General features: G+C 38.9%; 1 long non-coding RNA gene across 1 annotated transcript in view; it reads right to left on the bottom strand.

The window, feature by feature from the left end:
• LOC144583225 (uncharacterized) overlaps positions 1-24,670 on the bottom strand; it is a 58,639-nt gene extending 33,969 nt beyond the window's left edge. The window contains exon 1 of the long non-coding RNA XR_013536894.1: positions 1-24,670. This exon is cut by the window's left edge and continues 18,251 nt beyond it. This is a non-coding gene — a long non-coding RNA (uncharacterized LOC144583225).

Below are 24,670 nucleotides of genomic sequence, written 5' to 3'. Positions count from 1 at the left end.
ATTTAACATTTCCTGCCCCCATCAAACATATCTCTGTACTGTAAACATGAAGCTTGAGCCTGTGTGTGTTTACTCTGAAGTAAGCATCACTGTATTTGGTAGGCCTTCTTTCCCAGTAAATGTATACACAGCTGCAGGCATGCAGCCCAATCTGATGCTTGTGTGCCCAGATGTAAGCCCCACTATATTCCAAGGGGCTTGCTTTCTAGTACATGTGCAGAGAGCTATGGTTGTTTTTTATTTTAAAGGTGAGTAACCAAATTCCGAAGGGCTTACTACCAGGTCAATGTGCTTTGGAAACCTAGATGCTATGGTGTTGATCTAGCCATGCATATTTCAAAACTTCAGTGTGGCTATATTGGTTCTATCATTACAGCAAAGATGTATGATTTTAAGGTGGTTTTGGAGGAAATGTAGCTATACAGGCTACCCAAACCTCCCTTTCATCCTTTATGCACAATGATTCTTCCTCTTCACCACTGCTGCTTCACCCATCTTCAGCGCCATTTTTCTAAATGGGGTGAAACCCAATGTTAGTCCTATCTAATGTGGGCCCAAAGAAATAAATGAGAATTGTTACTCAGAGCTGACTTAAGTTCTATTGATTTCAGTGGGTCTTCTTTAAGTAGGGCTAGTACTGGATTTAATTCATAGGCTTTATGCTATCCCAATCAGTCAGATGTCATATAGGCAGCAGGGCAACACAATGAGGCAGCCAGTCAGGTTGGATTGCATAATGACGTCACAAAGTCAAAGCAAGTGAACTCCTTGTCCCATTTTCATGGCTTACCACTACGGAATATGATGAAATTACAGTTTGAATGGGAGGTACAAATACAATTCAGGTTTTTAAACCTCTGTGTACCATTACTATAGGAAAAACAGCTATAAAGGAACACAGAATCAGAATACATTTCTATGACAACAATGTCTTTGAATTAAATCTTCCTCCTGAATGTTCTGTTTATAAAAAGGGTATTGCATTTTTATTGTTTTACAAATAATATTAAACCATAAATCATTAACTGAGGAAGACCATTTTATCATTTGTATCTGTGCATTCTTGGTTTGAAAAAGGCATTCTTATAATCTAAAGCCAATAAATACAAAATTTAAATAGGTATGATTAATCATTTAAATTAGATGCTATATACAGGGCTATTTATATTGTGTGGAAACTGTAAAAAGATCGGCATCTTCTCTCCTTGAGTGGAACCAGAGCTTGACAAAGTCTTCTCCTCCTCCTCCTCATCATCATCATCATCAGTAGTAGTAGTAGTAGTAGGTGGAGGAGGAGCAGCAGCAGCAGCAGCAGTATATAACTCTGAAATTTCTATCTAGCATGCCAGCAGGAAGATTCTAGGCTTTATAGTCCAAGAAAGTAGGTCTCTTTTTGTCTGTTTAAAGCTTGAATACAACAAACTGAACTACAGTACTTGACTGCATCAGGCTCCAACTTACCTGCTCAAAGCAGCACCGAAATATTCATGGTGTATAACCACCATGTGCACACAAGTTTGCAACTTGATGTCTATGCAGGAAATGCCATATGTAAAATGGATCTCAAAAGGCAAATAATTGAGCACATCTTATACAGCATAGTCACTATCTTTCTGTTTGTTCTAATGATGCAACAGCACTGTTAGTGAGTCTAAGGAACCCGAGGGATAAGGATGCTAAATCCAGGATCTCATCCAAGCATCCTGCCTCAAATGTCTCATGCTAGACAAGTTAAAGAACACGATGCAGGGAGCCATGGCTCAGCTGCCAGCCAGTTCTTGCAAAGAAGGTGACCAGCTCTGCTCTCCTGCACCAATCGGTCCCAAAGCCAAGACTGTAGGAGAGAGATTTTTCTGGAAACCAAGGATGAGATCAGCCCCCCGCCCAGTTCCTGAGGCCCTTATAAGGTGCTGCTACTTGGGAGGCCTGATGCAAGAGAGACATTGTCATTTGAATCAAGCGGGCCAAGCTTTCCCACCTGCTCTCTGCCCCCCATCATCTACTTGGGACCCTTATATAAAGCAGCGGCTTAGAAAGAGGGGTAACTCCTCACCATGTCACTGCTGTTTTCTTTGTGAGATTTCTCCAGAGCCGTTGTTAGCACAGGGGAAGGATGTGTTTGAGCTGTAAGCTGTTTGTTTTAAAACTGTCCTTGAGATTACTGAGCTACTGTTGTCTCAAACTTTTGTAAGTTGTATGCTTTTTTTTATTTGTTCTAACCTTCTGTAAGCCACATTGCTGGTCTTTTTGACCAACTGGTGTCACAGACTTAAATTACAACATAATATGACTAGGCTTGGGAAGAACAAGGACATGGAGAAAAGGGGCAGAGTCTCAGCATCAATCTATGAGAGCCAATCTGGTGTGCGGCTGGAATGCTGGACCAACACTCGAGTCCAGATCTCCCAATGAACACTGGAATTCACTGGATGACCTTGGGCCAGTCATTCTGTCAGCCTGAGAGGATTATTATGAAAACTGGTAGAGGAAAACATGTATACCATTTGATTTCATTAAAGGATACATGAAATATACATATTAATACTACTACTATTACCACAGCTACTATTAAAGAGTGTTTGATATTTTTGATGATGATGATGAGTACTTCCTTTTTACCTGACAGAACACCAACCTCACCAGCAGCCACAGTAGAAGGGGAAACATCAGCAACAGCAAGAACATCAGCTACCAGAACGAAGGAGCAGAAGTTTCTAACAATTACCAATGTGCTCCCCACCTTTACCAAAACTTCAGGCTCAATACTGCAGCCAATTGGGAGGGTGCTTAAAACCACCTCCGACACAAATGAAACAGCAGGCACTCCAAAGCAGAATCAACCAGCCTCTTGTAAGGCAGAAGACTGACACACAGATTCAAGGTAATGGAACTTTTCATCCTTTCCCTTTCCAGACTGTGTTTACATTACACAGTTACACTGGTTTCATACCATTGTAACTACCATGGGTCCATCCTGCAGAACCCTGGAGTTTGGCAAGATAATTAGAACTGCTGTCATTAAGTGGAGCATGCTAGAGTTCTCTAGCGGAGAATTATAAGCATCTCAGCAAACATGTTTGTCTGGTAATCCTTTACTTTGTTGTCCACTGCAGGTAACTCTGGATCATGTGAGGAAGGGCCACACCTGCAGGAAGACAGGCAAAGACTTCAATCATGTGGCCTTTGATGTTCAGATATGTCTGAAGCTACCTTCCACTTCATATCAAGCAAGCAGGAGCTACTCACCAACTGCTTCTTAGAACTACTAGAGGGAATCGCTGGCTGCTCTTGACCATCTGAAAAAGTTGTTCTTAAAAAGTTGTTCTTAAAGCATGCCATAGTACTGTAGTAATTTTCCCCCCAGCTCTTCCTCTCACCCCCAACCCCATAAATGTTTCTCTGAAAATAGTATAAAGATAGGCCCAGACCTACCCTTAGGCAAAGTGAAGAAGCTGCCTTAAGCATCCACTCCGGGGTATCAAAAATGGGCTGCAAATTCTTAATTTGTTATTATTGTACTTTGACAGCCAAGGATGGAGAAAGGTGTTTGAATAATTTTCTTCCTCATGAGCCAAAATAGGCTGACTTAGAGTCCTATGGTATTCACCTTGATTTCTGTAGGTGTATTTGCTGTTCTTAGGTCATTCTTATATAGGGAAGAAAAGTAATCTGGTCACTTCTGCTTGGTTCACTTCTTGGCTTTTTAATGCAAACCTAGGATATTATAAAAGTTAAGAGGAACTTGTAAAATGGTCTATTGCAGGGCTGACAACTCACATATTTGGGTAACACCTACTCTTCTACACAGAGAGAAACATTGACAAAAAGAAGAATGCCACAGATTGCTGTTGCAGTGAAGACAATGACAGATGTTTAAAATAATAGAGACTTAAGATTTAATAGCTGGAGAGACAAAATGGTTTCGTATAGGCAAAAGTGTCAGACAAGGGTGTATTTTATCCCCATATCTATTCAATCTGTAAGCACAACATTTAGTGAGGCTAAATTCAGACAAAGAAGTGAAAATTTGTTGCAAGAAATATCAATAATTTAAGATATGCAGATGACATCATCTTACTGGCAGAAAGCAGCAATGACTTGAACCAAATTTTAGTGAAAGTGAAAGAAGAAAGTGTCGAAGTAAGACTAACTGAACATTAAGAAGATCAAAATAGTTATTTCTGAAGAACTACACAACTTAATGTTATCAATGACAAAACTGGAAAAGCGACATTAAGTACAAAATACTGTAATTATCAATATATATCTGTAGTGGCCATTGTTGTGTTGAATATATCTGCTACTTCCTTGATCTTCTTGTGCACATTAAATAAATAAAATATCTTTTGTTGGTTTCCTGTTTCTTTACATCATTCAGAGCACCATTTTCCTTTGGTCTCCATAGTTTTATTCTGGTATACTTATGTAATTCTTCATGTTTGATATCATCTTGGTTTTCTGCTTTCATTTCTCTTCCTTTAGCTCTACTATCTTGTTAAATTTTCTTAAAATGTTTTAAAATTATAATTTATTTAATGTTGGCAATGAATAAATTGTTATAGACTTTGTATACTTGGTTCAATCATTACCTCAAAAGGAGATTGCAGCCGAGAAATCAGAAAACTGAGACTCAGAAGGACAGCAACGAAGGGATTAGAAGAGATCATCATTTATTCACTGTGATATTCTCAATAAACCCTACACCTTTCAATTGCTAATAAGATTTTTCTTCCCAAGAAGCAGTTATAAAAGTCAATGCTCAAAAAAAAACAAAAACCTAAATAGACACAAAACTTTTTGTTCAATTCAAAGATATAATACCCATACTATTATGTATTAACCCCAAGGACAATCCTAGCTAGCCAGTGACCCCATAATCAATGGGCTATCCCTAATGGCAAGTGGCCAGTTGAAAGTGGGCATGGTGTTTCCTGGATTAGTCACATTGATGATCCCAGTTAATCAGTGATTATACAACTATTGGCATGACACCACTATCACTATGCAAAGATTTGTTTATGTGATGATGTTACTGGTTGAAAATAAAATCAACTGCATGAGAATGTTTGAAATGCAATATAATTGAACAGGCAAACAGTCTCTCAGGTAGCACTAAACATTGGCAGAAAGCTAAAAGGGTGTTGTGTTTTTTTCTTACATTGAAGAAAACTTTTCATAAATGTTATGTACAATTCAAATTTTACCATGGAGGGGAAAAAAGAATCAGACTATTTCAGATATAATGCAAGAGGAAAAAAAGCTGAAGTAAGCAAATATTTTATATATTTGTGACCCCTATTTTTTTTTTTACTGCAACTAACATTAGCATCTGTTTCTCTTGCCCCCATGGATTGCTGTGTACTTATCTTGACAAGATAGTTGGGTTTTTTAACACTGCCAATGCCTCTTAAATCTTGTATTTGATGACAAGATTTTCTTAGAAGCTATTACAAAACTCAAAACTAAAATAAATATTAAAGTAGACATGCCTTTTCCCATTGAAGGATATGTTAGCTATATCTTTCTTCTGAATCTGTAGGTCATTAGTTATATAAAATGATACTCTTCCAGAATCTTTGAATACCAAATCTGCTCTCTGTCAGGTTTAAACAATGATTAAAATTACATCACTTGGCGACTATAGCTATAACATATGTAAACAAAGCTGACATATGGAGATGTCAGGGAAATTCAGGCACGCTCAAGTTTCTAACCAGGTTGTCTGACCTTGGATATAACAAGTATAACACACTGAGCACTGACTTTTCTGAATGAACGGCTTAAAATTAAAAATACAACCACTACCCATCCTCCACACACACACAAAGGATTATATAGCACTGTTACAGACATAATGCGAGTAACAGATGCAATGCCATTCAAAAAGATATTTGATTGAATTCAAGTGTCCAGTGCAATCTTACAAATGTCTTGTCATGACAATTGTATGCAGTAGGACTTACCCCTGCTGGGATAAGGAATGTGTGGCTCTCTTGGTATTGCTGCCCCCCCCCAATCATCTCTCAACATCGACTATGCTGACTAGGAGTAATGGCAATTGAAGTCCAGCAACACCTGGATGGCTACATGTTGTTACATGCATCAAGTCACCTCCCCCCCCCCACAATCAAACAAACCCATTCCAGCAGAACCAGGCAGTCTGAAGCCTCTCTGCAAACGCGCACACTCTAACCGCTGGGGCAAAGGAGCTACAAAGAAGCAGCCTCTTCGCCGACCAACAGCTACCTGTTTGAATTCCCCACCTTTCCCCCCACCTTTCTTCTGATCATCTCTCAAAGCTCCGGTCGCAAATCAAACCAAAATTTTGCGACCAGGGCTGGCCGTAACTTAATTTGGTCGCACGTCAGGACAGTTGTAAGTCGAGGCACCACTGTAATGCAAAAGCAGTTAATCCGTCCACTAGGAGGAGGCTTTTTAAAAAACCTAATGACCTCTAAGGTTAAAAAAAGGGCAGGAAAGGAGGGAGGGAGGGAACAATTGGGAAAAGAGGCCTTTTTTCCGGTTGTATCTCAAAGTGCTGGTTGCAAGTCAAAGCACAATGTTGCAACTGAAGCTGGTTGTAACTCAATTTGGTTGCAAGTCAAGACGGTTGTAAAGGCACCGCTGTATTTGATCTTCCTCTTTTCCTGCTGTTTTCAACCTTTCCAGATATTTTCCACAGAATCTGCCTTCTCATGATATGCCCAAACTAGGCACCCTCAGTTTCATCATTTTTGCCTCCAGAGATAGTTTAGGCTTGATTTGCTCTCGGTCATCTTTCTGGCAGTCTAGGGCAAATTCTCAATGGAAGCCAGATGGCCTCCAGGGGGCCCTGGCACGTTTCAAGGGGGGGCACAGATTTTCTATTCTATTTTTCTATTCCTCTGTTGGTATAGTATCCTTGTTTGACAGTGGGCCCTGGAACCTGAGAAAAGCTCCTAAGAAAGCTGTGGCCAAAACAAATAAAATAGAAGACAAAATACAATTTAAAATTCAAAATGAAAATGTGGAACATGTTGGGAAAATATGTACCTTGGAATCTGACTAAACTAATAGTGGGATCATAACCAGAGGTCAGAATGGAAATGGCCCAGAGCAGCTTCCTTAAGATGAAGATATACTAGCAACAAAAAAAAAATGAAATTAAGTTTGCAAATAGGTATTGTACAATATTATGTATTCTTTGTTCTACTAAATGGAATGGAATTATGTACTTTACAAACAAAAGAGAAAAATAATTGAAATATGGATTTATTTCAGATTACATGAATTTCCTGGATCAAGAAGGTGATCATTGAAGAATTATGAAAGTGAATGAATAAAGGAAATAGTAAAGCACATAAAATGCAGAAAGGTGAAATACTTCAGCCTTCTAATGAGAAATCAAATTACAGACTGTTACAGCTGGTTATTCAAGGTAAGATGAAAAGTAAATAAAAGAAATGCAGGAATGAGAAGAGATTACTGGCTGAAGAACCTGTGAAAATAGTTGGAACGCTACATTACATCATAGACATGTCATATCTTACATCAGTATGGTGGTAGGATAGAAACAACAAGAAGATTTGCATTAAAATGTTCCCTGATTGCTTTGAATTATTACCCAGACCACCTTTTGGGGGCTGTGGGGCAATGTTAGGTTAGTCTGCTTTGTGTAGGGTCAAGTGTCTCAGTGGTTTCTTCCAAATGAGGTGGCCATCTGTTCTGCTCCTGGAAAGAGACATTTTGGAGACCCAAGTGACTCTCTGAATAGCTTTCCAAGATGACTTGCATAGGAAGTTCATGTTTTAAGAGAGCAGGATGAGAATGCACCTCTGCATGAACCAACATTATGATGCAGAAGAAACCTTTTGGAAGATACTTTAATTTCTTTTAAAACCTCTAAGAAAGCCTGCTTTTACAAAGCCCATTTTGTGCACAGCTGAAGGGAGTTCACCCATCACAGCAAATTTCCCTTTTCTCCTCATTCAAGTCTATTATAAGAAACACCAATAAATTTTTGAGGGACTGTGTGCATTAGAATTAAAAACTTCTGCTATTTTCCCATGTAGTAAAGCCCAACTGAATTACCGGTGTTTGAAATATTTCATATAAAAGGAAAGGGGGGGGGGGGAAATGGCAGAAGTAGGGGGGGAAATGGCACAAGTGAAATCTCTTGAAATATAGACTTATATTCTCAATTATTTAGCAAGCTAAGAATACAAGAGACAAAAAGAACACCACCTCCTTCCCCATGAAACTGAAGAGCAATATTACCCCAATTATGATTTGAAACGAAGATATAGAAGCAAAAGCTTGACTGGGAAACCCAACTGCTAAGCACAAAGCACTTTCCACTCACCCCAGATTATGAAAAGCTGGCTGCGTAGTGATTAAAAAAAATTTTTAACATGCTCAGAGAGACATTTGTTTCATTACTGGAAGCATATGTTCTGGTATGAAAACAATTACCAGTGGTGCCTCGCTTACCGATCGCTCCGTTGAGCGACGAAATCACTTTGCAACACTGTTTTTTTCGATCGCAGAAGCGATTGCTTTGGGATGTTTCCTATGGAGAAAAATCGCTTTGCGATGATTGTGCAGAAGCGATCATCGCAAAGCCCCCGTGTTCGGCCAGCTGATCGGTGGTTCCAAAATGGCCGCCGGAAAAACAAAATGGCAACCGCTGTTTTGCCTCACTTTAGAGGCACCCAAAATGGCTGCCGCAATGGAGGATCTTCGCATAAGGTCAGTTTTGAAGCCCATACGAACGCATTAAACATGTTTTAATGTGTTTCTATGGGCTTTTTAAAATCCCTTAGCGACGAAATCCCTTAGCGACGTTTTTCCTGGAACGGATTAATGTCACTAAGGGAGGCATCACTTACTAGGCTCAGAATGTGGAAACATTACTTTTTTTAACTACAGCTCCTAGAATCCCCCAGCCATGCTGGTCAAAAATCATTCTGGCTAGGGACTGTAAAGCAAAACAGAAATGTTTCTAAGCTCTGTTAGGGCAGAACCTCAGGGAGACAAAGCTCAAGGAGACATTAAGTCGTGTGTTTCACTTAGATTTAAAACATGACCATATGTAAGCCACAGTTTGCTCAACCAAGGAACTTTCAAGAAAATACAGATGGACTCTTTGAAGGCCCATGGTATCTCTCCTGGAAAGGTGTAGTTCTATTTCTGAGCATAAAAGTCCCATTGAATTCAATGGAACTTGAGTAACATGCTATGATTCCAGTACTGTACAACCCTATCAGACTCAACACAGCATCTCCTAGCCCTTGACACTGTCTCTCCCTCTTTTTTATACTGTATAAGGTTGCAGGGCTGCATGGAACATGACAGCATTTTATTCCAATGAAGGACCTTTTCAAACAACAAAATTATTTTTACTGTGTAATGTCAAACGCAATCTTTAATGTAAGAATCAATGTATCCAAGGTCAATATTTTAGCATGGTGTTATCCTGTTTGCTTAGCAATATCATTTTCTTTTTAAAAAATGAAAATTTGGTATATAATCACATTTCCCTAGTACTCCCTTTTTCATAAAAGTATCACTGAACAGAAAGTGGAGATATTTCAAGTACACACAAGGTTACTGACAGTGAAGTGCTCTTAATATAGCAGTTGTTACTCAATAGTCTCCAGCTTGAAACATTCGAAATTTTAACATTTAGAGCATCAAGAAAACCTAGCCAGATGGAATGCTACATTTGGACTTTTATCTTTTATCTCTGCCCTTTAAACACTATTTTTTACTAATTCAATCAGATTTTGAAATTGTGGTTTTACTACTAAGTTTGACAACCCAAAGATTTATTTCACTTTGGTTTCTTGGCCGGCCTTACCTCTTCATTTCAGAACTCACAATCATTTGGAAAACACTTTATTCATTACATGTTTAGGTGCTGGCTTCCAAACACAAGAGTTCTTTCAAGTGAACACATGATCCAGGTGACAATCATACAGGGGAAAGGTAATTTTCCATCCATTCCTCCACTGACCAGATTCATGACCTAAATTTGGCAGGCACATATTTCTGCAATAATACACAGTCACCTCCCACTGCTGGGGCCCTACCTTCCTAGGTAAGATCATGGCTTAGTCCTACCAGGTTTATGTTTTAAAAGGAAACTCTGCCTTCTAGGAGATAGAGTCCAACCTTTTAGGACAGTGGGAGGACTGAATATTTGACACTCAAAAGAAGAACTCTCATAACTTCAAACTAGCCACAAAAATAATTTTGGTGTGATGATCTGAAATTCAGATTTCAGATGATGGTAATGACAAGACTTTTTAAAGTATTGACCTCTCCCTTATGCCGTACCTCATTCCTTCATTATTTGATTCTGCCAGTATATCTGGGGTAGTAGATATGCCAGACATCCTGATATTGATGTAATGCCAGCTGGAAAGGCCATAAAGCTTGTTTGAAATTAACTGCCCCCAATCCTGTTTTTCCTGGATGATTGTATGAAAAGCATTTTTGAAGGCATTTCTTTTTATTATGCATCAAGGAAGAATCATGTTATTCCTGGCTGTATTTTAAAGGGTGAAAAATAAAAATGCTAGAGCTCTTCAGACTAATGATTCTTGCCAAACAATCCTAATGGGGCAGGACAAGCAGAATCTACAATAAAGGAACTACCAAATCCAAAATCCCAGTGGGCTTGCCCTGGCAGCAATGAGTAGAACTTTGTCACCTCTAACCCCTGCTTTATTCACTATTATTTTTCGGGGGGGTGGGTAGGGAAGAAATCCCTTCCAGTAATTTCAATCAAAGGAAAAGAAATACTCCAGGTCCAGGCTGGTGTATTCCCCAGTTGGCATTCAAAGGGGAACATCCAAAGAAGAAAGGGATACAGATCTGATGATTTGCAGCTAGCATTGACAAGGTGTCTTCTACTCCCTGGAAGGTTGTTCTGAGGACACAAGAACAATCATCCTGAATTAGACTCCTGGCCTATTAAGGTGTATAGCTGTAGCAAACAGCCCTGCCCTCACCTGTCTGTCACAGTAGAACATTGAAGAAGGAGCCAATGAGGGGTGGAAGGCGGAGCCAAAGGAGGGAGGGAGCTGGATATAAAGACTGGTGGATGGAGCCTAGGAGAGATTCCGAGAGTGAGAGACTGTGTGTAACTTGTGTCTGGAAAGTGAGTTAGAGATCTGTAAGAATGATAATTGAAACAGAGAGTTAAAAAAGTTTTAAAGTTATATCAGATGTGATTCAAATACAAGTGATTGGTAGCCTGTGATTTATACCAAGAATATTTATTGTTTATTTACTTCCCTGATCAAATAAAAGACATAAGTTTTGAACTGCACACTTGTCTCTATAAGTAATTGATATTAAAAAATTAATATCTGGTGGCAGCGAAGAAGGAAGAAGAGCGAGAACCTTGTGAAGGCCTGGGGGGGAATAGGGACTTCAGAGGAGATCACCACAATAGCCTATTTCTCACAGTGGCAAACCAGATAGCACACAGTCATTGCTTTGGGCCCAGCAAAACTCTTAACACACACTGCATTCCCTTCCTCATAAAAAGCAGCATCTGTTTTGAGAATCTCGAGAGTAGACTGCTGTCCTTTAGCCTTTCTGTTTAAACCCTTAACATTTCAAATGAACATCTACATACCAATTACAGATGTGGACATATCTTCAGATGTTATCATTTGGATATGTTATTTCATGCACTCCAAAGGCCAGTGGCCTTGCTTAAACACATACCAGTATTCTCTGGCTTTAATGTTATCTACACCAGTAGCCAAAGGGGTGGGCAATTGCAAAGGTTTGGGGATAGCACACACTCCCTTCTCCGATCTTTTTGGATCTCAGTGCGCCACATCAGCACCTTCAGGAAAAACTAGAAGTAAGCAGGAGGTTGCTCTCAGTTTACTCCAAAGGTGATTTTCAGTTAGCTATCTGAGCCATAAGGAAAGCCACAGAAACAACGGGAAACTTGCCCCACCCACACATATATTAACTAATAGGGAACAATTTGTTTCTGCTCTTTAATGCTGCCAGTAAATGAAACTTCTTTTTCTTTCTTTCAGAGGATGAATTACGTAAATTCAAAACTTGGACAATGAAATATCTAAAATCTATCAATGAATAAACATGGCATATTTATGGCACATTGGAACAGGCAATAATGTGAAAAACCTAAAATATCCACATTTGGGGATGATAGAAAGCAGTAAATGTGATATTATTGCAGTAGTGGTATGAAATGTTTGCGATATGTGCTCAAAATGGACTCCGATCAAAACTTTACGATGGGTTACAGAAAGCAAGATAGGAGACAATAATAATGTGCTTCTTTAAGAAGTGTATTACATTAGAGATAGGCCATTATTAGAAAACGATTTCCTTAAGTTTTGAGTGTTTGCTTGTCGTAGCAGGAGCTTTTCATGTTGGGGAAATAGCAATCTTGCACATACTAACACTGGGTATTGGTGGGAGTGAGTGTTATAACCTAATGTGATTACCCTAATTTTATTGTAAAGGTTTCTCCTGCCTCTGGCATTTGAGGCAAATCCCTGTCCCCTATTCCTGTTTACTACCCTGCTTCCATTGTCTTTGTTGTTGATAACCTTCTTCCTCTAACCAAGCAGCAAACATGATAGGTCTCTCCACGTGTTGGAGATTCCACTTTTCCCTTTTTTATCCTTTTGACTGTATCTACAAATGATAACTCTAAGTAAAGATACTTTTTTTTCTGCTTTTAGAGTGATTTTATCATGCAAATTGCCAGTTTGTGTGGAAAAGAAATGAAGGGTGGGGTGTATGATGAGCCTGGACTGATCTTTCCACATTTAATTGTTACTGTTTTTTTTTCTACTTCATACTCTGCTAAGCAAAAAGGAATAACTGACATTTCCTCATATTTCACAACTCATATAGTTTGTTAATTAGCTTGCTTTGCTCTGTTATTTGACTCCTAGAAGTATCCATGACTTTTGTATGCAAATCTAATTTCTCAGACAAAAAGGCCTGCTCATATCATGACTCTGAAACATTAACAGATTTCAACATCTAATGATAGGCTACTTTTAATGTATAGTTTGGCTCCAGTTCGGTATTATGGTCACATTGCACCTTCTTCCTGGGTTTATAATCAAAACACTCTCTCTCTCTCTCTCTCTCTCTCTCTCTCTCTCTCTCTCTCTCTCTCTCTCACACACACACACACACACACACACACACACACACACACACACACACACACACACACACACACACACACACACACACACACACACACACACACACACACACACACACACACACACACACACACACACTCTCTCTCTCTCTTATGGCTTCTGTGCAAAACAACCAGAAACACTGATTACTGCATTTCTCTCAGTGTACTCCCCTGCAGCTATTCATATTCTCTCTTCTGTAATTCACACAAAAAAGAGGGGCCTTGCCTGGGAGGGGGTAAGGTGACAGTTTTATCTTTCATGGCTTTTTCATGCACCTAGGAATTTGTAATTGTGTGCCGTCAAGTAAATTCTGACTTACAACAACCCTTTCCGGGGTTTCTAGGTAGAGAATACTCCAAAATGGTTTACCATTCCCTTCTTCTGGGGACATCCTGGGACCGTGCAGCTTGCTTTCTCTTCTGCCAGGAGGCACAGTGGGGAACTGAACGTCTAACCTCCGGCTCTCGTCAGAAATCTAAACCACTGAACTGATCCAGCTTTTCATACACATAATTATCTAAAATAGCTAGAAATGTAGAATTTATATATGCGACTGGATTCCCAGTGTGGTGTAGTAATTAGAGGACTAGGTAGGCCTGAACAGTAGCAATGTTCCAATCCCCACTTGGCCATGGAAACTCATTGGGGGAGTGGAACTGGTAAAACCACTCCTTAAGTCTCTTACTAACCTTGAAAACCCTGTTGGTGCCCCTTATAAGCCAGTTCTCACTTGATGGCACAGAACACATATACTGTACACATGTGCTCAAGCACTGCAATCTTAACTATCAGAATAAAAGGAAAGCTCAAATCAAAAGCCAATGTAGTCCAGTGGCACTGACTAAGAATAGGACTGGGAGGGCTACAGTATGAACCATTAGACAACAAGTTGGCCAACAGCCATTTAGTCCATCTTGGACAAGTGCCTATTGCCCATTCTAACCTACCTCACGAGGTCACCGCAAGGAGAAAAGAGCACAAGATAATCATATCACAATTATCTCCTTGGAGGAAAGATGGAGTATAAATACAATAGATCAAAATTATGCAATCAAAGCAGGTGTTTGATGACTATGAAAATTAGTGGCACAATGTTAATGGCAAGCAATTGCTAAGACAAAAAAGGGACTGAATGAGCTGAGGAGTGGGTTGTTTACTGTCTTTTGTTCCATGTTAGTTTTGCCAAACAAACCACCACTATATCTGCATAGCTACAGATGTTCCCAGTTTGACTACATATTTTGCTGGATATCATTAGGACCTTTAACATCATGCCCTAAAGAATCATTTAGTTCCTAAAGAAACATCAGTAAAATAACAGGTCCCTCGCAAAATACAGACACACACACACACAGACATTTTGCATCGACTCCTTGCTTTCCATGTCAGGTGTCAGTTGCCAGCTCTGTGCATGGTTGACACAACCTTGTTGGAGTCAGCAAGTGCACTGTGCATAGACTTTGGCCTCAACAGCTAGAGGACAGGCTGAAGCTTCTCACTTACTCAGATCACATGTTATCAGTGAAACTTTTTCTGCTGCGTTTGCTTCCTTTCATTGTGTCTTCAGGCTGACAGTTTCCTGCCAATGTTCTTTAAGCAGCAAAGTTACATAGAAGATCAGGGTCAGTCTTCATGTCACTTAATCCTCACTGACAGGTTCAAAGGATAAAGCTTTTAAAAATCATTATTAGTAGTCATAGTAATAAGAGTAGGAGCAGTATCACCAAGAAAAATAAGAATGGCAGAAGCATACTTTTTTTTGGAGTGGTTTTCTAAAACAGCTGGAAGAACTTTGTTCCAGTCCTACTTGCAGCAACTATTGAAATAATTTTTAACAATGTCAAACTCAGTTTTAATGCACCGAATGGAATAAGCATGTTTAAAGATACTTCTTCATAATAGCACACATTGATGTGAAAGCCAAGTACATTCAGTGGCTCTCTTTACTATCTGAAGACGTGCCAACATATTTTAAATTTTAATGGTAACAATAAATTTCCTTGGGAATTCTGGCCACTCCTTCATGTAGGAGTATGAAGTTTAGTTCCCTTACTCTCCCACTCCCACTCCCATGACAGTCACCATAGTTTATAGCACTGGTTTCCTCCACAAAAACTTATGAAAGTTATTTGTTACATCAGAGAGGCAAAATATTTTAAGCTGTACATAAAAGTTGAGAGTTTGAACATTCGACTCCATTATCACTTCAAAGGGAAACTGAAAAGTCATCTCAGTTTCATGGTTAGCATCTCATGACCATCTGTCAGCCACTTAGGTGGTCAGATAAGACAGGTAGCCATTCATTTCTTCATGTTACTGGAATCTGGGTCTGTTTTATTTAAAAGAAAGAAAGATAATGGCCCTAAGAGAACCATATATGCCTGAGCAGCCTTATGGCCCAAGAAAGATCGTTGATAACAGTAGCACCAATCCATTCTGAGACAAGGAGAGAAAGGTATCCACTCCCACCTTTACCTCCTAACCCTGAACTAAATGTCTGCCTTACTATCCAAGCCTTCACTATGCTGGGGCTATTTGACACATCTAGCTCACAGCTGCTGCTGGATAACTCTCTTTAGTATCAGAATCTGAGCACAAAGCAAATCCTCCAGCATCTAAGGTGACACGTGTTGAAATCTGCCTCTACACAACTATAAAAAAAGCAAAAACTATGTTCCCATCTAGATCAGATTGAATATGTGTGGTAGTGCAGACATTTTGCCTGACAGCCTTCCTGATGATTCCTCAATTGGCTTGGCTTTTTTTCAAGGAATTACTTCTGCTTTCAAATAAAACAATAATCTATATTGTGTATTCAATTATAATTGAGCAGAAAATACCACAGATTTTCCTTCTGGGCAACGGGATGAGATGCACTGGACAGTGACAAAGTAGAATCTTCCATTTCTCTTCATTGTACTTTAACTCTATTGCACTGGCTTTCTAAAAAGGTATTTAAACTAAGAGCTAACTGCTAGCTCACAACAGCAGTTGGAGTATCTGGGTTGTGTCAAAGGTGTCCAATCACAAGGGAGGTTTCCATATTATGTGACCACAATACCAATGGAATCCAAACCAATAAGAAAGTGTCCATTACAACTTTATTATGATATGGTTGGAATGAGGGGTAGAAGAAATTCTAGAAATAGAATTTTGGGGAACTTGTGGATTATCAGAGATTTCCTTCTGTAGCTGTCTCTGCTTGTAAAATGTGTGCTTAATATACAGAATCATGAAAGAGTTGGATCATCATAGGTCACCAAGCCCAACCACACCACTTTTCCCAGTTCAGTGCAGGGTATCCAGAACAGATTTTGTAAATGTTTGTTTAAAATATTTTTATCCTACCTTTTTCTATTTTCCCAAATTACCAGTATCCCTGAAGACCTCCAGGAAGGTGAATTTAAATACACATATTTATCCTTCAAGAACTGGTGGCAATAAGAAAAATTTTGGAGCAACTGATACTTAAGCATAAATATGAGTGCACATATATAATGCATGCAATTTGATATGCAAGAATATTCATTTTAACTGAGCCCTGGCCTGCCGCACACAATGATACCGCCTTTGCTACCACAGTGAAGTCTAAGAAGCCAGTGTGAATACTAGAAAATCTATATCTCTAAAAATATTAGAAGGGATTTGCCCTATCCCAGTCAGTTGAATGTTTCCTTTAAAACTAAGACTGCAGAGATAAGCAGTGTAGCAATGAATGATTTTGTGACATGTTTATGTAGAAGTGCTCTTAGGAAGATACAGCAAGTGCACTCCTACTTGGCCCCTTTCTTTTGCTCTCTCTCCATCCAGTACACAGTGACAAGTGATGGCCAAGGAGAGCCTTTCTTAAGCTCTTTGTATGTTTTGCAGATCCTCCCCTTGCCTGGCTGCTTTACTCATGCAGCCCACCCACAGACAACATACCAATCCCTTCTCACTGGTAACCTGGCAGACAGCTAACATCAGCTACCCCATCATCTTAGTCTAAACCGATGTCTGCATGAAGCTGGAGAAGCCCCCCCCCCTTTTTTAAAAAAAACTACATTTCTCAGAATTCCCTGGCTATACTGCCATGGCAGATGAGGGATTTTGGGGAAATGTAGTTCACAAGGACCATTCTCAAATACTGTGTGCAGTCTCTACCAAGCCCATACAGATATCATTCATTCATTAATTCCACCACCAGAAAGTATTGGTTTATTACAGTATTTAAGACAATCCTCTTCTGTTGTTGTTGTTGTTGACTGATCCTTCTTCCCCTTCCAGATGGGAGCTGCCACAAGTCACATGCAGCCTTGATGGGTTTCCAGAAAGATCTATTTTGCTGTTATTAAACACCCCTCCCCCTTTGTTCAATACATATTGCTTTTATACCTCAATAAATTTAGCATTTCTTCAGTACTGAAAGTTCAGGAATGGGCGTGTAGGGTAATCACTCTTCCTTGGAAAGAAAACCTTTAATATGTTGAATGGATCAAGCCATTTGACATGAAGCCAAACAGAAACTGCTTCAAGTAATATAGCTGAAGTTTCCTTGTAAAAGTGTGTTACCCACAATATGGTTTGTGATGTCCTTCTCTTTGGAATCCATCTGACACCAACCTATCAGGGAATACTTTCCAGCTTCTTTTTTTGCCAGTAAATTATTGATACAACAGTGATCTGTGAATTTAATCCTGTGTTGTTTATTACAAATCAAAGGAAATTAAAAGTGCAAAGAGTTAAAGTGGTTCCAATTATAATCAATATTGCAGTAAACACAATTAACAGTCTTCAAATTTTTAGAACCTTAGTGTGATGAACAGAAATTCTGCAACAGATAGTTTTATTTGAACACTTTTGAGGGATCATTTCCCATGTTACAGAAATTTTGAATTTTTTCCTCACTGTAATGACTGAAGACTGTGTACACAAATGTCCTTCAATTTGGAAGGTAGAGAAGGTCAACCGAAGTTAAATACAGGACCCTATTTTTCACTGTTATGTATGAAGTGGACCTCAGAGTTACCAAAATACCCTTTGTCACAAACCTTTTATTCTTTAATTGCTCCAGGAATTTTTGTAAGGTTCTGTGGTTGGCAGGATGAAATGGCTCAAAGAAATGACATAGCCAAACCAACAAAACTAATATTGGTGTGATATAGTCACAATCTCTTGGGGATGAGCTGTGTACAGTAGCCTGGAATTAATGTTGAGAGAACAATCATGTATGCAGAACAAATAAGAAAGAAGGACCAAAGAGCAAAACAAGAGATTAAAAAAAAAAAAACATAGCAGAACACAAAGGGTATGTGAAATGATGTTGAGCTGTAACAGGAAGCCCTTTATATTCCTTTCTGTCCAGAGAAATCCAGTGGCCCTGATTGGGAAGATGTGGTCAATCCATGCCTGGAAGATTCTTCACTGAGAAGCTGTCTATTGCAGCCCAGTAATTTACTATATGAGGCAGTTGCATGCATTTGCTAACAAATAAGTGAAAGGTTGTACTTAGTGTTCTTCGTAGGATGGGGAAGAAATAGTGTGGATACAAATGAATTTATTAAATTGGTTTTATTTTAAAAATTAAAGTATTATTAGGCCCTACATTATTATAGTTTTAATCTAAAATATGTTCTAGCTCAAATATCCTATTATGGAATACAGGTTAAAATTTCTATTTAGATATTATGAGACAAAGCATTCATACAAGCTTTTTTTAATGCAGTGGACCCTTGACTTACAGATGGCTCCACTTACAGACTTTTCGACTTACAGCCTTCTCTAGCCACAAAATTTAGGTTCGACTTGCAGCCGGAGACTCGACCTACAGAACGGAGAAAAAAACAAAATGGAACAAAAATGGCCAGTTATGGATTAATCGGTTTTCAACTCATTGTAGGTCAATGGAGCTTCAACCTACAGACTTTTCGACCTGCAGCCACCATTCCAATATGTAAGTCGAGGGTCCACTGTGTTTTGTATATAGGGCCCAGCAGTTCTTGGATTAGAATATTAATTTTATAGGATTTCACAGGTTCCTGCCTCGATTATGCTATTGATCTTTCTATCTCCTCTACATCAGAAAAGTCTGTATAGTATCAGAAAACTTGCAATTCCCAAATTGAGTTTGAATCTCTAGAGGCACATACTTATTAACAGCAGCTTATGGAGACAAGAAAAACTGACCTGATCACCCATGTTTTCCAACTCTGACAGAAAATATTCCTGGAGTCCCCCCCCCCACACTAAATCTTCCTCTCAATGGGATATAATGTTGCAAATTCTTGGAAGCACTATTAGAACGTCAAGGACTGCTTTAACAGTGTTTGCATGTTCTGGAAGTTGAGTCATGGCAACTGGACTTCTTTTTTATTAGGTTAAAACGTTTCGCTACTCGTCCAAGTAGCTTCTTCAGTCTGAGGAAATTTGGTAGGAGATCCCTGATAAATTCTCCACATTGGTTTCACTTCCCCCCCCCACCGGTCTGAATAGGCTCATTAGACGGACAAATCCATCCCCAGAAAGATCAAGAGTCAGGACCACACACACCAGAAAGGCCACTGTTAATGACAGTTAACAACCCATGACAATGGGTGGAGAAAGACTGCAGAAGTGGAATTTTCACTCACCCCCAGTCCTTCATACTTTTTACACAGAGTATTGCTGTTGGCATAGCTATTTCTTCCTGCTGGAATCACCCATCAGCAGAAGCAGCTTTAGGAGCAAAACTGTTGGTAACTGTTTTAAAAAGGGTCATGAAAACCTTAAGAAAATAATGAGTCAAGAGTTTCTAACCTTCCTGCCTTTTTCTTGTTGCTAAAAGCTGCCCTCCCCCCATGAAATTGTTTTATCATTGTGGAACATGCACAAAGCTTGGATATCTCATCTGGATTGGCTTCATAGGCTTTCTTTTTTCACCACAAATCTTGACGACCTGCAAAAATACAATATTGGCAGAGTTTTCTTTGACCTGTTTGTCTCTCTTGACTTGATGCTAGAAAGATCAAGCCATGGAAGACTTGTCAGCACAAGGGATATCCTTTCAAAAACAGGACAGCGAGTTCTACTTTTTTTTATTGTTAAGCTTTACAGATTTTTTTTCTACAGTCCCACCAAACTTCTGTATTCTGAAGTTTGCATTATTACAAAGAAAAGCTGCCACATATTGCACAAAATAGATATCATAATGTATTTAACTGATATATTATTTGTAAACTATACAAAAAATATTCTGCATTTTTAATGCTAAAATAGCCATGAGCGTCTGAAAATCACAAAGCACACTTTCACTTCAAATCTGCCATGTATTGGTGTAAGTAAAATGTATCTGCACAATCTGAGAACACAAATTCTGACTTAAAAGTAAAGATTGTTCACTTGTATGTTTACAAACGCAGACACACACACAAAAAGCTTCCATAACCAAGAGGGATTTAAAGCCAAGTTTTCTGAATCCTAGCCCAACACTCTCTCCACAGCACTTCACTTTCATTTCATGCCATCAAGTTGACTCTGAATTACGGTGACCCTTGCCAGGATTTCTTAGGTATCCAGTACTCAACAGTAGTTTACCACTCCCTTCTTCCAGAGCACTCTGAGACTGTTCAGCTTGGGCAAAGCTGGACAGCCTGGCTCATTTTGCAGAAGGTACAGTGGGGAATCAAATTACCAAACCCTGACTCCACAGGCAGGACCTCCAACGTTTAGTAGCCTGTTTTGCATTTTGCTTGTGGCACTGAAGCCTCTCAGTGGATAACACCATAGGCATCTAGGAAGGAAGAGCACAGAATGGCAAAAAGTGACACATTCTCTTTAACTGCCCCCAAGGAAGCATTTATAGCCTTTCAAATAAGAAGAAGTTATATTATTTAAAAAGAGAAAAAGTTACAATGAAAACAGTAATGACATTACCAGACATTACTTTCTGGGGAAACAAACACAATGCCCTTATTGTCCCCACATGTAACATGTTACAGGTAATATTACTTGTGGTACACTACTTTCAACTTCCAAAACTAAAATAGAGTGTTTGGATCTTTTAAAAACATCAATCAGTTATGTGCTTGCTATATGTAAACATTGCTTCTTAAAAAGGAAGGACATTAGTTTGAGTCAGAGGGATTTTCTTTGCCCTTCCCCTCAAAGGAACATCATCATCATCATAATGGGAAAGTGATAACAGTACTATCAGTATTGAAACAAGATGTCAACTCGCCACCCCATCCCTCTTTAAATATGGTGACAATGTTACCATATTAAGCACATCTTGGAGGCTTCACCATCAGTCACAAAATAAATTAGTTTAATTTTCTAAGCTGAGTCCAATGACTTGTAGATGCATAGACTGTGCATGCATAGGCAAGGCAATAAGGAAAAGACTCATTTTTGCATCCTAGTCATTAACTGTATTATATGATATTTTCTATTTTTTCACACTCGCCAACATAGATATATTGCCTTACATTTATTACAAATTTCTCCCAAGTCATCTGATAATAATATTTATCATAGCAGTTCATCATTATCTAATGGCCATCTTGTATGAAAATGTCTGGCTGTGTGAAAAACAATTGTGTCATTTTTTTATGAATAAAAAAAGTTGTTTTGAAATGGAAGCTGCATAGTATATATTCCTTTTCTCACTGATACCTCTTGAATGTTCATTTCCCTCAGAGATGAACCAAACTAAAGCAATATGACAGCACTGTATGAAAGGTGCCCTTTTACAGTGTGTAAAAAGTCACAAAAAAGGAACAAAACCCTTCCCTATATTCCTGGTTAAATCAGTTGTCATATTTGCTTATCCTCCAACTTACTATTGGTTAGTATCTAACCACCCCAAGTTGAAGAAGCTGATTTAACTAACTAGTATAAATCTTTGTAGCAAAATGTCACTGATAATTCCACTTGAGAATTATCTGCTGCAGAGTTTTCAATTTCTGGTTAAATTCCTCAAGTTGTGCAGCAGAAGTGCATGGATTCACAAAGCAGAATAGCTTTGTTTCCCAGATTAGTCCATTAACTGGCACTTAGAGTCTCAATAACTCAGACATTATTGGAAAAGGAATTTTAAAAAGTATTTACAGATCAACAGCAAACTGAAAAACATGACTGTTTTCAGCAACAAACTTCAACAACTCAAGAGGGGGGGAAGCACTGAGCAGGGCTTTATCTGAATTCAGAAGTAGGTGGGGACAATTGGTTAATGCTAGATAGCTTGACAGTTACCTCAGCCCAGAAAAGTTCCTCCCAGCTACAGCTTCTACAAGTAGCATGCACGGTTGTAAAAAATTCCAACATGACCATGAGTGCATCAAATGCTTGAACATGAGAATGTAATATTGGCAGGCTAGCATAGGATAAATGGAAGCTGCCTCAGACTGAGTCAGGCCACTGATCTATTTAGTCTTGTATTCCCTCTACCACAAGTAGTAGCAACACTTCAAGATTTCAGAGGATATTTACATATGGAATTTATTGCTTCTTTGCCTTTGGAGATACATTACTGGTGTATTTCCAAAAGCAAGGTAACAATAAATTCCAAACGACATGAATTTAGACCCTACTCAGCTCTCCAAAAATCATGATGGTTTTCTCAGAAAAAAGAGGAGCATTTCTATGTCTTGGGTACTTAATACAAATTATTTTCCCACATCAGAGATTATGTATGTGTCACAAGAGTCTTCTAAACATTACAATCCTCCTCCTGCCAAAACAACCAGGCTCTGCTTTGCTCTGCCACCACTGGATTCCATTTATCTTCACAGTTTAATAAACACTGGTGAACAATTTCCAAGTAATTTAATTCTCATAGGACCTGAATGTACTTGCTGATGTTTATTGTTTCATAGCATTGTGTCCTTTTTCTGAGAGGATGAGGTTCTTTTTCTTCAAATCACTGTATTTCACACTGCAAACTAAAACTACAATCACTCAATCTATTTTTCATTGTTTTAATCTATGCCCCTGTTCCTGTTTTAATTTCCATGTTTCATGTCAATTTTAATTCCTATTGTCATATGTCAGCCAAAACAGCAGACTAAGTTCTTTGGAAAATTGGAAAATCCATATAACTGAGCATCTTAAAGTACCAACAAGGCATTAGCTGAACCATAAAGTGATATATCAAAACCATGGTGCCATGTCAGCAAAGACCCTTTTTTGTATGTAGAATATTTATGTATTTCTGTCATAGATAAGGTCACACATGAGTATCTTGATGCTCAGGCAGGTTCATACAAAAAATATTCCTCCAGATATTTGGCATGTATGTTGAGATTGACCATTTCTAAATACAACTGAATTGAAGAGGGTTGGTGTAGCATTACAGCCAGATAACTGGCTTGCTATTTGGTTTATTCTTCAGAGTTATATCCCAGCTTTGCTCCACTGAATTTAAAGCAGCATACAAAAGGTTTCCTTTATTCATTCATTTGATTTATATTTCATCTTTCTTCCAATGAGTTAATTATATTCACAATTCTTTGTCTCCACTTTTATCTTTAAAACAACCATCTCAGAAAGGTAAGATTTAAGAGTTATTGGCCCATTTTCCAATGAACATTATGATCAAGTGGAGATTTGAACAAGCTTTATCTTGAGCCTTGCCGAACATGAACCTTTGTCCAGACTGATTGGTCAATAAGTCCCATTAAACAGATACACAGAAGACTATGCTCAATCTCCATCCAACCACCAAATATTCAGCACAACACTTATTTGCTTTGTTACCTTACCATTACCCCCCCTTGTGACACAATGAAGGAAACAAGACGCAAAATAATATGCCAATGTTTATTGACAGGTGGTATTGTTCAAATTGTTTCAGCCTCCTTGATTCTGGGTAAGTCATCTTGGGTGTTACTCTTCAGAAGGTTTGTGGGTGTGGTTTTTTTGGCAGGTGTTGAGAGGCCCACAATGAGGAATGAGAAGTGTCCGAGACCATGGAGCTTAGTCTTTGTGGCCTCTTCTTCTCCTTCTCCTCCTGTGACCGTGTTTGTGACTACCTAGACAAGAAAAATAAAACATGGTCAAGTCTTATACCTAAGCTGTGTTATGAGAGAGCTGCTAACACATAAAAAGCTATGCTTTCAATATAAACATAGTTTCTTTAAAAAAATTACCTTTTCTTCTTCTGCCATGGCGTCTCCTTCTCCTCCTTCCACCTTTACCTCCACGTCGCCTCCTCCGTCGGCGGCGACTGAGGCTTCGGCTCCGGCTGCGTCTGAATCTTGCCATTTCAGATGGTGCCTCTTTCAAGCTCTTGGCAGCTGGAGCACCACCTGTTCTTGATGGGCCTTTCAGAGCTTAAGGTCCAAGACTGCTGGTCTGGCCTTTTTATAAGCACCTGTGGAGGTCTCACAATGGCTAATGACATCATGTTTCTACTGTGATGTCATACAATGCCTTATCTCTATATATAGCTGGTCAGTGATGAGGTCCATGTGATAGCCCATATATGGCAAATTAAGCTAGCTATCATTTGATTCTGA

The sequence above is a fragment of the Pogona vitticeps genome, chromosome 5 (assembly GCF_051106095.1).
Source record: "Pogona vitticeps strain Pit_001003342236 chromosome 5, PviZW2.1, whole genome shotgun sequence".
NCBI lineage: Eukaryota > Metazoa > Chordata > Lepidosauria > Squamata > Agamidae > Pogona > Pogona vitticeps.
The sequence above is the reverse complement of the archived record's forward strand: the minus strand, read 5'-3'. Positions and strand labels throughout refer to the sequence as shown.